Source organism: Falco cherrug, chromosome 4, assembly GCF_023634085.1.
Source record: "Falco cherrug isolate bFalChe1 chromosome 4, bFalChe1.pri, whole genome shotgun sequence".
Taxonomy (NCBI): Eukaryota; Metazoa; Chordata; class Aves; order Falconiformes; family Falconidae; genus Falco; species Falco cherrug.
Genome location: NC_073700.1, coordinates 4,910,308 through 4,928,077, shown reverse-complemented (window position 1 = coordinate 4,928,077; position 17,770 = coordinate 4,910,308). Strand labels below are relative to the sequence as shown.

The 17,770-nt window shown below is 41.3% G+C and overlaps 1 protein-coding gene across 1 annotated transcript in view; it reads left to right on the top strand.

Moving 5' to 3' along the window:
• Window positions 1-17,770, top strand: part of LOC129736044 (relA-associated inhibitor-like) — a 410,983-nt gene that overhangs the window by 84,323 nt on the left and 308,890 nt on the right. The gene's annotated exons all lie outside the window — the stretch shown is intronic.

Below are 17,770 nucleotides of genomic sequence, written 5' to 3'. Positions count from 1 at the left end.
ATTACATATTCATGGAGTCATCAGTAGCACATATCATGTAATTTGCAATTGAGAGGTCAGAAGGAAGTTCTGGAGAAGCCTCACTTTTAAGTGTAGCACAGTGTATTTACTACTGGTGCTCTCAGGTTCATATCATTCCTTACCTTGATCTTGTATTTTTGTTAGCAAAGTTACTGCATCACGCCCTTGCTAGGAAAAATGCTTGCTTTGTAAAGAGTCTTGATATCTCTGGGAGAAGGCGAGATTATATTTACCTTAAGGAAATGTTTCCAGAACTGTTTGTGCACAAAAAAAAACCCCAAAAATGAGGTAAAGAGGATGGTATCAAAATTGCACCACTTACCTATGATTATTAACACACAGCCAAACTCTCCCAGCACAGAAAGTTTAACTCTAGTTTCTGTGCTTCCTATGCTAGATTTCATCCTTTCCCTACACTCCCAAAACAAATGTTGTATAACTCATACCAGATCCACAGCTGATTTTATGGTGGCCAGTACAAACAATTCACTAGCAGTCCACCACAAACCCAGTACTACCAGCACAGAAAACTCTCTGCACCTCTGATTTGTAAGAATGCAAAGGGGTTTATCTTGGGAACAAGACATTACGTACAACTTTGTTATTGCAGTGCTTCGCTTTCCCATTTTCACCGGCATGCCTGTCTGCAGCATGTATATGCTGCTTGTTTTATTCTTTCTAAACACTTGGAGTTTTAACTCTCCATGGAGTGTCAATAAGCTCTCTGATCCATTCCCAGTTGCTGATGGCTCTCTTGTCTTATTTTTGGTCTGTATGTGGGGCTACGATACAGTACAGGAGGAGGATGCTCAACACGAAAAAAAACATTCATCCTCTCACAGCTTACCTTTAATTTTTCAGACCAGTATAAGAAATACAGAATTACTCCAGTCATCTAATGCACTGCGTCCACCTAACTCACCTTTTCAATATTATTGAGAAAGCTGTACTGATGTTTTTTAAAAACAAAGTTAGAGGGGGTAGACTAGACAAGGTGTTCTTTAATCAGCTAGACTTGCATAAGAAATCGTAGCAAAAACCTGTGAAGACATAGTGCTGTCTATTTTGTTTTTTCTTCATCAGACAGACTCATGAATTTAAATGGGACTTCACATGAACTCTACCACAGATAGTGCTTAACATTATCAGTTAATCACATTTCCTTGCTGTTCACAACCTTTTCCCAGTTACTAGTTTTTCTTATTCTCTCAATGTTATTGAGTTTGCTTCACTCACACGATGTCAGCAAATACTGCTTTAACTATTGATATCTTACAAATTACTTTGGCAGATTGCCTCCTGGATCCTTTATGCCATTTCTCTTTTTATCCTGAAATCCTTTTATTATTTATACAGTAAGAGGCCATAAACACCACAACACCCTTAGCATTTTGATGACAACGCCCCCACCCCCAAGTATTTTTTGGACACATAGAGCTTACAAAATAAATGAAATCAAAATCCATTTGACAGGTCTCTGGTATTGTCCCAAGGGTTATATTTTGCTGTCACATACTTTGACTCATTCTCAGCTCTGGAGCATACTGATTCTCCAAGTGATGGCAACAGCATCTTGAAGAAAAGCAATTTCTACCAAACTCCATCAAACTGCTTTTTCACATGGTTAGAGAAAAGCAGTTTGTCAGACAAGAACGGGTCTAACTAGGAACAGATAAAGAAACCTGAAAGATGCAGAAACTATGGCCTATTACAGATAAGGTGAAGCCCTTTCCAAAGAAAAGGAGGAAAACCCCTGAAAAACTCAATGCATGGAAGGTACACTACTGCGTCTACCAGGAAACACAGAAAAGGCTTGGCTAAAGGGACAGATTTTAGCCAAAGATAAGCCTGCCTAGTTGTTACACAGCTCCTAGGACTATTTCATTTGGCTCAAGCTAAATCCAAACATCCAAACCCTTGAATCAGCGAGAAACCTGTTTTGTGAGCTGTTTCTTAATTTCTTTCCAAGCAACTCTTCTTTTGCACATGGGTTTATGGAAATATACACCGTGGGCATCACATCTGTGCAAAAAAATAGCTTATTTTTGAAATGATTAAAATTTGATCTGAACTGTTTTAAACTAAAGAGGATATTAAATACCTGGCAAGTTGAGAAAGAAGTTAACGGAGGACAGAGGAGATAAAGTGCAGGTAGTAGTGTTAGACCATAACGCCATCACACAGGATGAAGATACATACTTTATCACAAAGAAATTTTTTTTTGATATATTAAAAAAAATCAGGATAATTCCTTTTGGCCTTCTATAATGCTGTGGTGTCAAGTTGTACAAATGCTCTGTGCTGAGCCTGGCCTCAGTCAGCCTCTATTATCCCCACAAACAGACAGGAAATCAGGAGGCACAAAGCACACGAGGGTTGGCCAGTGGGCACAAAGGAGGTCTGTGAAAAAATTAGGACTATGGCCCAGATTTCCCAGCTTTTGCCATCCTGTTTTAAGGAACTCAAGCAATGATTGCTTTGCCTCCTTTTATAAAATACATATCCAAATTTAAGTGTTATGGAAATGTATTTGCTGCATGTAGTAGTTTCACCGCGTGCTCTGCATAGCTGAAGTGAGGAGACTCCTTCTCAACCTCATTAAATGCTAAGCACACAGTAATTAATATAGTCTCCACATTAAGTATGAGTCATGCATCAGGGAAATCATAGAAACCTGGTCTCATGTTTTGTCTCCTTAAGTCAAATGATTAACAACGATGTGAGGCAAAGGAGGTAGCGGAGAGGAGGCTTTTTAAGTCAGAAGATGTGGACAGCAGCTCCTCAGAGTGAACAAATAGCCTCTGGCAAGCTGAAACTCAGTGCAAAGTCTGAGGGTCTCCACAAAGCAGGGGGCAAGTTGCTGTGATGCTTCATCACCAAAAGCATATAAAAAAGTTAGCAAGTATTCTAATGGAAAGTGTTTAATAGGACAGTGCTAAACCACGTCGTATTTCCCGACACCAAGAGAGGGGGATGTGAGGTGACTCACTCGGGTCAATGAGTTGTCCCAACTAAGTACAAATCATGAGTTAGAATAGAAGCTTAAAAAAAATAAATAAATGGAATAAAGCCTTTCTGAGAAGTTCGAAAGGCAGTTTATCTGCTTCTGTCTCTCCTTTTGTACTCAGCTTGGGTACCTGTCAGAATATTTTGACGCTTGCCCATCTTTAGTTGCAAGCCACATGAGCTGAATTCAGATTAAACAGTAAAGAAAAATCCATCCCAGAATATATATTGTGTTTATTTAGGCCAGACCAGCTTGGATGAAAGTGCAAAATCAATCAAAGCCTAAAAGGAAGCTGGCAAACTGTCAGTGCCTCAGCACATCCTAGCTGCGCTTCCTCCTTGAGAAAGACAATGGTGAGGGGCTGAGGAATTTTTAGTATTTATAACATAACGTTGGTTTATATAATAACAAGATGAGATAAGGTGATACACAAATCTTAATTAATGACTACACACCAAAGTTGTCATTTTGATGACTTGTTTGGGCAGGAGTGGTAGTGGCCCGGTGATAGATTATTCTCCCTTTATCCTGCTACAATGACATCTGCTTTATTCACAGATCAGCCACCAGTTGCTACAACAACGCCAGTGTGCTTTAGAAAATGTTGTTGAGCTGCTGAGAGAATCTTGGCTACCCATTAGCAAAATGTTAACTATGCAAAACCAAATAGCGTTTGGTTTTGTTGTAGGAAAGAAGTCAGTGCTCTGCAATAAGTAAGAATGTCAAAAAGAATTTACATTCAAAAAGTAGAGAAGGGTTTAACCCATGATATCACCATGATTCAAAAATCCCCCTGGAATTCATTAGTGAGACATTAGGCCCAAAGAATAGAGAAAATAAATAATGAGTTTTAAAAAGAAAGAACAAATACACTTTCCTCTGAGCAGCTTGTTGTCTGCAGCATTTGAACATGTCCATTGCCCCTTCACTTTTCCTCTTCATTGTCTTAGATTTTTACACAGTAATCCTTTGCTAATAGGGTTTTATTTATTTTTATTTATTTTTTTTTCTTCCCACTTAGCACTTTGAGGAGACACTAGGTGCTGTTAAACCATGCTAGGAAGCTGATTTGGCTGCCAGTAAAGTCTCTTGATCCCACTTTAGTAGAAGGCGAGAGAACCTCACACTCCAACATATTCCTTAGAAAGCCAATTATAGGAAAGTGTTTGCAGGCATTTGTAGGAGGAATAGCTTTGTCCTCCAGCCAAAGAACACAGCATCGTGCCTGAGAGCCGAACAGGACATGCCATGCCTGAGGGAACAGGGGCAATGCTGGGAGCAGGCGAATGTCCCCCTGGTAACTGTGGATGGCATAGTGAAGACACATGGTCAAAAGTACTGAAAACTCCAGCTGCTAAAGTAGCTACTTTTAGGAAGAGGCATCCGAGCTGCAATGTTTAGAGTGAAATTCCTCCAATTTCTAGGAAAGCGCTGCTTGTCATCTCCCAAGTGATTCATGTCGTGCTGTCTGCCACTGACGGTGGCGTTAATGTATGTCGGACAGCATCTAACGCAGAAAGAGGTTTCCCCGGCTCGCCTTTGAAATAGAACAGGTCTATTCGTCTTGGTCATAATTTTTCACCCACCTCAAAGTTAAGTGAATATAATCCTCAATTTGTTTTCCAAATGACTCAAACAATTTTCATCCTTTTGTCTGCCCAGCAAGATCAGATCGATTTTACGATGTGTTGTACTTCAAATTTAACTTCATTAAATGTTTATAACATTAACAGACTAATGGCACAAGCCCTATCTGTGGTATTTATAGGCTTTACAAAGAGAATGAAGACCTGAAAGGACTGAAGTTCAGGTTAATTTTTTGAGAACTAATTTCAACACCTATTCTTAACTGTAAAACACAAAATACGACTACTGTTTCAGGGCTATCGTGTTAAATTAACTGCAAGTTTATCAACCACATTTGCCATTGAAGTTGGAAATCTAAAAACCAGTCCACAATAGATCATCAGTGCATTGTTTTTCTGTCATAGTAAATAGGTCCCAAACGTTAATCTAATGATCTAGTTACATAATCAAGGTCAAGAAATTTTAAGCTACTGTTTAGTGGAAAAATATATCTGGAAAATCATCAGTAGCCATTTTTGCTACATTCTAAATACTTGTTATAGTCCCCTTCCCAAAGTGGCTTACTGGGTTGTATGTGCCCCCAGTTTGATTATTTTTAATAGGCATTTTCACATTATGATTTCAATGTGATTTTTTTTTTTCTAAATTGAGAATGCATGTATATTTTGCTGCTTACCACCATCCTGTCCAACTACCATGTCTGATTTCTCTCCTCGGTCCTAAGCTTTCTGCTTCTTCCAGAGATTCTTTCTAGAGCTGCTGATCTTCAAGCCATGGGAATTCAAGGGAGACCATGAACACCAGCACTAATGCTGAATTAGCACCAGTTGAATTGTATTCCAATGCAATGTTAATTTTAAAGGGAATACAACTGGAACTTGGTTTTGGGTTTGATGGTTTGGGTTTTTGTTGGTTTTTTTTTTTTTTAGTTAGAGTGGGGGTTTTTTTGGCATTTTTTGTGTGCTTGAGGGGTGTGTGTTTCTTTAGTTCATAGTATAAACAGAGCTTCAGAAATGCAGAAGTGACAGTGGAAAACTTCAGAAACTGATGGCTGCAGGAAGCCACACCTGATGGGCACATCTGAGCCTGCTTCTCCGAGCACTGCCTGTCCCAATCGCCCATGGAAGGCACTGTTGAAGCACGGGAGGAGACATACCTCTAGCACTGCTGCTGTAAGTACAAAACATAGAAATACGTGTGTAAGTGACTAATGAGTTGCTTGAAGGTTTTTAACATGTCAGATCATACCCTCCCATCTTCACCCAGAATTCCCAGCAGACATTGTGGCGTAACTGAGCAGTAGATTAAATTCAGATTTCAGTTGGTCTCACAAATATCTGGAAGGAGCATATGGGACTTGGTGCTTCTTTTAGACTTAATATAGTTCAAGACCAAGTTCAGCAGCACAGCACACCTTTGCAATGCCCTGGCGACTCACTCAGGGTTTCATCTTTTCCGAGGCTAAAGTTCACTCTCAACTTGAAAGCAAGAGCACAGCACAAAAGCTAATTTTTAAAAGGACCCTGTATCACAGGTACAGCAAGCAAAGAGAAAAGCAGTATTTGCCAGCATCGTTGTCATGACTACAAATTGAAATCTCTATCTTCTACATGTACGGTATGCAATCTGGGAAAAGTCCAAAGAGCATCCTTAAAAAGCCACTAACAGCTGATTGCTTGCAGCCCAGAGCCTGGAGTGAGAAGCGGAGGCGGTTGCGCCAGCTTGGCCCCAGAGCTGATCTGCTCCACAAAGCGGTGCCAGCAGGTGCCACGCTCACTCAGCCACCGCTGACCCACACCAACAGCCATTCTTCCAACCGTCCCCCTTGTGTACGTGCAGAATCGGCAAAGAGGGCAGTTTCTTTCACAGCTATCCAGTTAAAAACCAACACATACCCCTACTGCCCTATGGACTGCCAATTTAAGCTAATTATGTACTAGGAACTTTATTTCCTGAAAATGTACATTGCCTTACCAAAAGGTATGGATAACATCTTCATCTGCCAGAAACAGGATTAGTTTTGACAGAGTTATGTTTACAAACATAAAATTTATCACTTTTTTTATTTTAAATAGCACCTGTGTACACCTGGAACAAGACAGTAGCTAATGATTTATGTCAGACAGTAACAACGTCTGTTTTTGCTGGAACTATGCCATAACTTAGTGTCTGTTACTCTGCCCTACTGGGTCAAGACAACACATCAGTCAAGTAAATCACTTAAGTAAATTATTGAGAACTTAAATTGACTTTTTCTACATAATATGTAATTACTTCCTTGAACCAACATTCCCTTACATCACCAATCTAAAAAGCTTTCTATTTATTTTTTAACTGAATATTGATTGAATTTAAATTACTGCCAGCGTGTACTATGTATCTGAAGTTTAGATTCTAGGGAACAAACTTTCCAACAACTTTGTCAGTCTTTGCTTGCAGTTCCTTGCCACCCACATGTCCACATCACTTGGCACAGTGAGCTTCAGCATTGCAGATTTGCCCATCACGCTCACAACAGAAAAATTATTCTGATGCATCTGCTGAAACCTGCCGTGCCAAGACACTTGAAATTAAATTGCTGAGAGGTCTGGAGATGCTGAAGGCAGTGCAGCAGTACAGGGAAAGATGAAAGACAAGTTTGCATTGTCAAGTTCTCACCAAGATGTTGTGAAGCAATAACGATTTTTGCTGTAGCCAGCAAGATTAAGCCCAGAACTGAGAATTACAAGTGTGAAATCTCCATGGGGACTACAGAGATAGAGTCCCACAAAGCTGTATCTGCTACTGAGCATGCCTATAACCCTGTTTTCTTCTAAGTGTAGAAGAAAACCCCAATATGCAGAGATTTCTCATTTGTTGTTACCAAAAGGCAGCACGACAGATTTTGGCAGACCACATTCTGCTCCTGAGCTCTTGCCTTTACTTCAACACACAGGGTGCGTGTACATGGCATTGCAATAATGTCAGAGCTCAGCAGCCCCGAGTCAGAGAAACCTGGCCAGGTCAGCTGCTCTGCACAGATCCTTGACCCGTGATCTATAGCGTGAAGGCATTTCAGTTAATAGGATGTGGGCCTGTATCACTGGAATCACCTCAGATGTCACGAAAAAAACATGTCTGAGTGCAAATATTGTGTCCTGTCCTCGATCATCCTCCCCAAAACTACCCTTCAAAAGCTTACTAAAAAAAAATAAAATATCACTCTGTCAAGTGTTTTTCCTGCTTTAGGACACAATCAAGTGGAAGCAAATACCAATCATTTTCAAAAGTGACTGCATCTAAATTTGGTGGAGGGGAGAAAAGGCAGGAAGGAGACTCTGGACTCAAAGCAGGAAGTTTTCAGGTTGGAGGAGTCTCACAATAAAACCTCTTGTACAGACAGAGATCACGTACCCTGTGCTGCTTTGGGTACAAATAAAAAGCCCCTTAAACTTAAGTTTGAAACTGTGGTCAAGTGACCCTGGGCTGCAAAGTGTGTCTGGCTTTGAGGCAAGGCTGGGGAGGTGGCTGCTGATCCTAGCAATGGCTAGCAGATCATCAAATTTGTCAATGTGCAACATTTAATGTTCCTTAGTCAGAATTGTTTCCGGTTAAAATTGGCAGTAGCGGTGAATATCATTCTCTCAGTATTTTATTAGCGAGATGGGAAGTTAATGGGAAAGGGCAGCTAAAAGTAGTTCTGCTAAGGCTAGAAAATACATTAAAGTCAGCACTGTCATGGATTACACCCAAGGTCACAGGATTTAGTCACAGGAATTGATTAGTGATATTTACAACTCAACAAATTGCTTTAAGCAAGTGTGACATCATGCCCCACACTGTTTACCAGAGGAACTACATACAGTGAGGCTATGAAATAGCTCATCAGTCTGTGAGTAGATTAATGTAGTTGGTGTGATCTACAGTAGAATAAGTCTACTCTCCCAGTCTAATATTCTGTAGGGAGCTGTGACTGTGTGAATGTTGGAAAGCAAGAAAGGTGGTGTTAGTCCAGCTTACACACTCCTGACTAGCATTTCTAGAAATCCCTTTTATACAAATGTGAGATTAGAGAAAGCCGCTTTCTATTTAATGCATGTAATTGCATTTTAATGAAGAATAATTTCAAACAGCAAGGTCCTACTTGCGTCTGTTGCAACAGCATAAAGTGAACCCTCTCAGCACATGAGCAGACAGAACAGCATGCTGTGGCCAAGTCAGCTTATGCCTGCACCCTGAGAGCTCGTTGGCAGACAGTTACGGACGCTTGGACCAAGTTTTGTTTCTTAGCTTTGCACTGGGTTAGTTGAACATGTGAGCGCAGACAGACACCAGGGAATCCTAACCCAGGAGTCATTCACAGGCTGCCTAAGGTCTGTGAAGACAAGCAGGTGGAGGAGGAAATTCCCCACCTGCCCTGACAGGGGATGCGACGGTGCAGTTCCTCCATGCGTGCCCCAGAAGGAGCCTAGAGACAGGAACGCTCCAAACCCCGCAGGCACCAGGGAGCTGGAGCCGGCTTTGGCTCAGAGCACCAGCCTGGCCAGGTGGCCGAGGGAACCACTCCGGTCACACTGATGCGTGCTCCATCTCACGCTCTCCATCCTGCCCTGCATGCTGTGGGCTGTGCCCCCAGGCACCCCACAGAGATGCCCGCAGGGAGAGTGCCTCCTCAAGCCACGACCTTCTCACTCTGCAGCGCACAGTTTTTCACTATAAAGACAGCAGTTTTTTCAATTGCCAAAGGAGGCAAATCCCTTTTCGTGTAATTGCATATGCTTCAAGGTGCTTGAGGACTTTGACCAACTGGTCTGCACAATTAGACTTTCTCCTCCCTGTTGGAATCTGTCATTTTCTAATGCATTACATTACACAGTAAATTGAATGTGGGCTTGTGTTTTTTTTTTTTTTTTTGCTAACCTTTATGAATCCTCTTGAGTGATCTGTGGATGGGATCAGCAAACAAATTTTGTTCTAACTCTCCATATCCTGACACATGAATTGATTTCAGCAGGACACATTAAGTGACTGATGGATCTCTGCCAAAAGGGCATGTAGGATTTTGCAAGGGGGAGGGAAAGAAGGAGATTTCGCTTTCTCCCTTTTTTCTCCTTCTAAGCCAGTCTTCTTAAGAAAGGGCAAAAGCACTTAAATGCATTGCTCTCAAAGTAAATTGGTTTTCTTTTCTGCCCTCTCAGAAATCCTTTTTCTTCTGGGCTTATCCCGTTGTTGCCTTCCTCATCCTTAAAGCAAGAGAGGTGAGATGTCTGCTCACTCCAAGAGCCGTGGCTGCTCTGCCAGGGCCGTAGTGCCGCTCCACTGAGATGCACACTCTGTATGAGTTTGGTTTCCCCCGGCTCCCTTGGCATTGCCCTCTCGGCCGTTTCCTTTGTAAGGCTCAGCTGACAGTTTCTCAAGCACATTAAGGCTGGCAACAAGAGTGGGGCTGTTGTTATAAATGACAGTAAGATCACAAGCTTGAGGGAGCTTGTTCCTCTCCCTTCGCAGCTCTCTTGAGAAGTTTTCAGAGGCAGTAGTTATCGCCCTGTTCTGTATGCCGAGCCAGAGCTTTCGATGCTAATTTGTTGGCACCGCAAGCTGCCACTGCAAACGATAGATCCCATGACCTTCTTCAGTTACAGATAACACAAACTACAGTTATATTTAAGTGGCATGCTGGTTAACCTCAGTGGCTTGCAATACTTTCCTTTGACTCAATTTCTATCATTAATAAAGGGTTACATTACAAAGGCACCTTGGAGTTTCTTGTAGGGAAATCTAGCCAAGGAGCTCTTTCTTGTGAGCAGTTTTCTGCACTGAGCTTCTGTGTTAGCCAGGCTGTGCATTGCAAATGCTCTGAAACACCAGCAGTAATGAAGACATTAACGCTGCATTAGGACAGGTATTCTGACAAAATGCTTTCTAAATTAGATGCACTCCACAGTAACTATTATCGCTACTATCACTTTCAAATCCTCTGAAAGGATTTGTGAGCAGAATCACCACATAAAACCTGGTCTGGCTTACCACATCCAGTGGGATAATTGGATAAATAACGACCACTAACAAAAGAATTTTATATTAACAAAATAATAGGGACTGGGGGCATATTTTTTGTTGTCAAAACCATGAGGTACAGCTACATCACTAAGAAAATCCATGAAACTCTGCTTTTCTTGTGTTTTGGGGGAGTTGAGTAGCGTTGCATTCTGTAGTCAGAATCAGATTTTCTCACACACGTATACACACATTCCAACATTCAGTGACAGACACCAAGAAACCTTTGCCACAACCCTTGAAAACTCATTGCTGTCAATCATTAGCATGAACAAGCTACCTGCTTCTAGCTGCGTTAGCAGAGCATGCAGTAGCTCTTTGCAATAACACCCTTAGAAGCCCACAGCATGAAGCAGTAACCAGAGACCACGGGCCAGAAGCATATTATATATGCATTACTCCTGTCTTAGTTTGAGGGGAGAATGAATGTCAGGTGGTGACAAAGCCTCCCAGAGACCTGTCACAAGGTGGTGACAGTCAGCATTTCAGCTCCAGGGGAAAGCTGCAGAACAAACTGGCCGAGAGTCTAGAAGCAGCAACAGAGCCAAGGAAATAAAACTCCTAATCTTTCTGGAAAGACTTGGACAGGGACCTTTGGTAGCTCTTCTGCTCTTAAAGCCAACACGCTTCCCTCCACTGAGGAATATAGTTTTCTTTCTTATTGAATAAAAAAAAACCCACAACTGTTCTTTTTATATTAATCAATCAAATAACAAAAAAGCAACGAGGCTGCGGAGTTTGGGTTACTAGAAAGCAAGCCATGTCCTATCAGTGTATTTTAATAAGCTGCAGAACCAAATAAACCAGTTGCTTCTAGATACTGAACACATGAATGACCAGACCAAAACCTGCAATGCTTTCCGCTGTAAAAGCCTAGGACACACTATTCTCCAATATTACTTTGAAAACTTATTTCCTATTATCCCAAGCAGACCCACAATACACCTCACAAGAAAAACAGATCATAATTTCTTCATCTCCTCTGTTTCCCAGCAACAGCATAGTGACTTTCTTCCACTAACAAAGCAAGGCAGCCGCACAGGCTGTATGTACTGCTTCATCCCTAGGTGTGAAACTAGATGAAGGGGTTAATCCATGTGAGTTCTTGCCGTCACTGACATTTCACATTGCTTAAAAATAGTATTCTCAAGAGCAAAACTGGTAGTGTTTATTGCGATTGGGTTATGGTGGTCAGGAAATAATGCAACACAAATAAAACAGTAATCAGCAAAAAGCTTTACCTTTGGTCAAACTCTACTGTCTGTGCTGTTTCTCCATCCTCCAGAGGCCAAACCACGCTCCTCCTTGTCTCTGCTTCATCTGGGTGTTTTTTTTCCCACACTCCTCAGAGCTATTTAACCACTTTGCTGTAGGATCACAGCTGTGCATTGTCAAAGCAAGGCCACAGATGCATATTATCAATGTCAATCAACCCACCATCTTCATTCCCCTACAATTCTTCATTCCCCTACAAGTATCCACAAAGTGTACTTCTGACCAGAGCTTTATACTTGCATGGGCTTTTAGTCACCTTTGAGGGAAGGTTGGTTTCAACCAAAAGCAAAAGTCAGGTGGAGTTATACAAATTTTCCTGCTTCTCAGAAGGACATTCAATAGCAGAACAAAATACTCAGTAACTCATAAATTTTACTTCATATGGCTATATCATCTCTATTGCTACTTTTACCTATAACTATCTAAAAAATTGCACAGGATTTCAGTGGACAGTGCAGTTTTTGTCTTGCTACTAGTAGTGTTGTGCATCCATAGTAAATTGAGCCCAGTGTGTTGTACACTCTTTAGCTTGTACATTAAGAATGGGATCATCTTCATCACAGAAAACCTATTCCACATCAGAGTCGAATCCATGGCTCTAGATCTGTGGAAGTTATTGTTCCTCTGAGATAGAGCACAGCAGGACCTGCAGTGTGTAGTGATAAAGTTTACATCAAATACATACACAGCTGTTAGGTTACAACAGTGTTCCAGGATACCAACAATCTGTGTAAGCACATAGAGGCAATGACAGAAGTCCAAAAATGGAAAAGTATAGAAAAACTAGTGGGTTCCAAGCTTTATCAATGTTCTTTTACAGTTCAGTCAACATGGCACGTAATTTAGAGCTGCCCTTCACTCTGGTGTGCTGCTAGTGAAGGGAAAGGAAGTGGAGACAACTTCTCACTCCTTCTCAAGATAAACAAGTTCTAGATCATTTAGCTTGTTTAAAGACACATGGAAGTGTCTAACAAGCAAAAAAGCTACTTAAAGGAAGGTTCTCCCTTCGAAAAACAGAGAACAAAATGAATGGGTACCAATCCACATGCTTAGATTTAATTTACAACTGTGATTCCCATCTATTCTTTATCTCAGTACCTCTGCCTTTCATGCACCAGTTCCTCTCCCTTTACTCTTAGTTCTTTATTCTCACTAGTATCATCTCCCCATTCACTGCTTGATTATACAGAACCAGGTACATTCAGTCCAGTAAGGCCAACCTGCTCCTTGTTTCCACTATATTGCATCTAAGTCAATTATGTGCCAAGACTGTCTTAGACTTTATAAAATCTGATGCAGTTACACAAACAAAAAGTCATTATTGCATTGACTACAGATCTGCTCATTCATCTAATCCCTCAATAGTACGTTCAAGAATGTTATTTATTAGAAGCTTATCATTAACCAGCTTGCTTTGGTTACCAAGATTTGTCTTTGGTTTGTCAGGGACAAAGCTGCTGAAATTCTGTTCCGTCATCTGACTTGCATCTTGTTGAAGGTTATGAGCTGGATTTATGCAGTATGAAATGATGAATGGGGGTTGAGTAATTTCATATATTAGCATTTTGTACTTGCTTAAATGAGACAATTAATTAAGATAATTTCTACAACATGTGTTGTAGATGTTCCTATACATCTCAAGAAATACAACAAATTCACTATGTCATAGTAAGTCTGAGTATCCAAATATCTTTTAATCCTTTCAGTGAGTTTTATGATTATGCCAATGATATATTTTTTCCTTATTACTGAATTAAGGCACTAACATATGACCTGACATATCTAGAACAACATTTAAACCGACACAGAAATGCAGCTACACTGCAGCATACGCACTCTTACACAAGTGATTCTCCTGGAAAAGATTTTCCTCCTTTTTGTAATTCCTGGAAATATTTATCATCAACTCAATATCTTTAAGGAAAGCATTCTGCTTTTAAACATGCTAGGTCAGATTATGTTGACAGTAAACAGGGTGCTCGGGTACAGTAAGACCCAGAAGAGGTAAATTCTATCTTTAGTTCTGTGCTACAGTACACGGGAAGTGCAGAATTGTGGCAGTTCATGAATGCAGGAAGCATCCACTGCAGATGAGTTCTACAAGTTCTACAACTCACTCACCTTTTTCTTCAGGTCACTAAAGGTGATAAGCAGGATACAGCAACCAGTAAGATAGAGAGGTCTTAAAAACTGAAAATTAATAGAAAATCTGAGGGTCTTCCCAAAGTCTCACTGCCAAGTGTCACTCCACTTCTACAACACAGGAAAGAGAGAGAAAGAGATCGATCTGCTGGCTTCCATGAACTGCATATAGTGCAAGACTCATTCAGTGGCACCCCACTCAGTTATATTGTGCAGGTAATGCCACTACCCTTTGTATTTCATGCAGCTGCAAGCAGTATTGCAACTATCTACTGTTCTGAAGCAATCCCTGAGCTACAGCCCCCTTGGCCTGGCATTCATGGTTCCTGGCGGAGCCCACCAGCTCCTTCTCCCATGCACGTTGCTTCCCTTTTCCACCTTCTTGCATGCCAAAGCACCTTGAACTCTTTTTAGATTAGCTCCATTTCCTTTCCATAGCACTCTCAATATGAAAGGTACCTTCTAGGATTGATATTAGTAGCATAGTATTTTGTGGTAATTACATTAGGTTTATGCCCTCCTTCTCCAGTGATTGCTTTTGCAATTAAAAAGCATTAACTAGTAGAGTCAAAGACTGGTTATGTTTGCTGAATGACTGAATATTTACAAATATATTGTGCTTTAAATTATTCTTCAGTTTTCAAGAGTAACTGTTATAATGTACATTAACGTATTACATTAAGCACTTCCTCCTATTAGATTCTAATGTCATGAGACAATTTTCTTTTTTCAAGAGTAGTATTCACATCAAAAGAGCTGAGAAAACACGTTTGTTCCTTTCCAGCAGGGACTGATCTGCTGGAAGGCAGCGCTGCGGAGAAGGACCTGGGAGTGCTGGTGGGCAGCAAGTTGCCCATGGGCCAGCACTGTGCCCAGGTGGCCAAGAAGGCCAGTGGGATCCTGGGGTGCATGAGGAGGAGCATGGCCAGCAGGGCGAGGGAGGTGATCCTGCCCCTCTGCTCTGCCCTGGCCAGACTGCACCTGGAGTGCTGTGTCCAGGTCTGTGCTCCCCAGCTCCAGAGAGACTGGGAGCTACTGGAGGGCTACAAAGATGATGAGGGGACTGGAGCGTCTCCCTTCTGAGGGAAGGCTGAGAGACCTGGGCCTGTTTCGCCCAGAGAAGAGAAGACTGAGAAGGGACCTGACCCATGCCCACAAATATCTTAAGCGTGAGTGCCAAGAGGACGGGGCCAAGCTCTTCAGTGGTGCCCAGCGACAGGAAAAGGGGCATCAGGTGCAAAATGCAACACAAGCAGTTCCATATGAATATGAGGAAAAAAATATTTACTTTGAGGGTGACAGCACTGGAACAGGCTGCAGAGTGAGGGTGTGGAGTCTCCTTCTCTGGAGGAGCATTAGCATTAGCAGGGGGTTGGACTAGATGATCTCCAGAGGTCCCTTCCAACCCCAACCGTTCTGTGATTCTGTCATTCTGTGGGTTATTTGGAATAACTCCATAGTACATTCACACAATTGGTTATTAAAGCACAAGTAGCTCAACTCAACTAAGTGGACTGAAATCACACACAAGTTTGAACAGCTAAGGAATGCAATCAAGTGACGCTCTGCTACATTTAATGATGCAACAATGAAAAAATAAACCCCCAAACCCCAAATCCTTACAAAACACATGGCATTAAAAACTACATTACAAGGTGAGACATCAAGGCGTGTATTATTCAGGACAGCTGAATTCACATAGTCAAATGTCATTACATGATAATTACACTACTTAGGTTTCCATTTTGTGGGAGGCCTATTAATTCATGATTTAGAGCACGTTGTCTCATTATCTAAGCTGTAAAGCATTACAAATAAGATTTTCAGGGTGGGTGTTTTAGTCTTTAAATGAAAACTTTGCTATAAAGCAAGTAAAATGATGATCTGTACATCTATGTGGGAAGAGTGGAGACCAGTACAGCATAAACATGATCAGCTGACTCCTGGTAGACTACTTATTCAGGTTACAGAATTCTTTAGTAGAAAGACACTCCCTGAAAACAAAGAAACAAAAAAACCCCTCCTCAGTGAAATACATCTCTAAGGTAAGACTGCATGGGAAAATTATTAGTGTTCTCTACAGCAGCTAAAGTCATGCCTGATGAACGCTGAAGAACCATGACTACATCAAGACCAAGTGCAGGTCTTTCATTCTGCAAGACCCTTGTGTTCATCTAAACATGTCTTAGTAATTGCTGGCAAGAGACTTGTACCAGACCGCTTAATTCTGATATGTCCTGTCATACAGATGTGCCATAGTCTCATTTTCTAATTAATGAACAGTGACCTGGACTGTGCTCTGGGATGATGTAGACTCATGTATTTGATATAGACTCACACTGAAGCATAAAAAACTTTAACTATCCTTCTGTGCTTGTGCATTTGAGTATAGCAGCCAAAATATTCAAACCTAAGAAGCTCTTTCAATTTTCCAGCCCAATTTTTGCTGACCAAATTGGCATCGATAGTCATGTCATAGTTATCATCTGTCCTGAAACTGAACTTTCTGAGCCATTCCAGCACAAATTCTGAGGCTGTCCTTTGAAACACAGATAAAGTCCTTGACTAAAGCTGTTGTGAACTAAAGTAAATTCAGATTCTGTCAGGGTGTTTTGAAATGCAGGATTTGGCTCAGAACAGATTATCCTCCAACATTTAAACATTTCAGCCTTTTCTGGGATTTGTCATTCATTTATTGTGATTTAATCCAGGAACAGGGAACAACTGGGTCCTTTCGAACTGCCCCTTCCGATGGGTCCTTTGCCACATCACTCCCTATTCACTCTGTCACTTGTGAAACCATTAAAAATGTCTTTTGATCTTGCTGGCCACATGCATTTCAATAACAGGGACCTCCTTCTGCTTGTTCCCCATCTTGCATCTTACACCCAGACTTAAGCTGGTTTGCAGTTCAGAAGATTGTCAGAGACAGGAGGAATGGACACGTTCCAGCTTCACAGATCACACTGACATTTTTGAGTTCCAGCAGAGAAAAAAAATTCCAGTTTGTGACAAATCTGAGTAATCTTATATTTCATGGGTTGTATGGGTTGCTACTTTTTTTTTTCAAATTCTTTAAATATCTTCAAATTTTCCCCGCAGCACATCCTTAGTGGTTTTGCTGGTCTTTAACCAGTAATCAGTAACTGTCAAATCACAATAGCGTCTGAGATACATCCCAGGTGGTACTTACAGTCTCCATGGAATTACTCTGTTGGTTTTTTGCTTCTGTTTTTTCACTGTTTAAGACCAAATTAAAGTGTGAAGACTAGATGGGTTTGGATACCAAAACACTCTAATCACAGATATATAGAATCTTATGGATTATACTACTTCCCTTTCCCATGGGACAGACAGTGCGGTTCAGGAAAAAGAGTCTGGCAGGTCAGTGTAGTGGTACCCACAAGTCCTGGTGCAGGGTTGTGGGTTACGTCATGTTCTCCCTGTTCTCTTGGAGCTGGAAAGATCACCCCAAATTGTGGTGCAAGATGTTGGGGTGCCCTTGGAGTATCTTAGGTTTTCCCCCCTTTCTGGCTTCCCTCTGAACTTTCTTTCCTGTCATCTCTGCCCCCCAGAATATTCCCAAAAATGTGTAGTTTCCCTACATAGAAGACTGGGCAGAGAATACCTCTTTGGTGACTGATCCAGTCAAATCACCTGCTGTTGTCGCTGGTGTCCACAGTTTACCTCATCAGAACACCT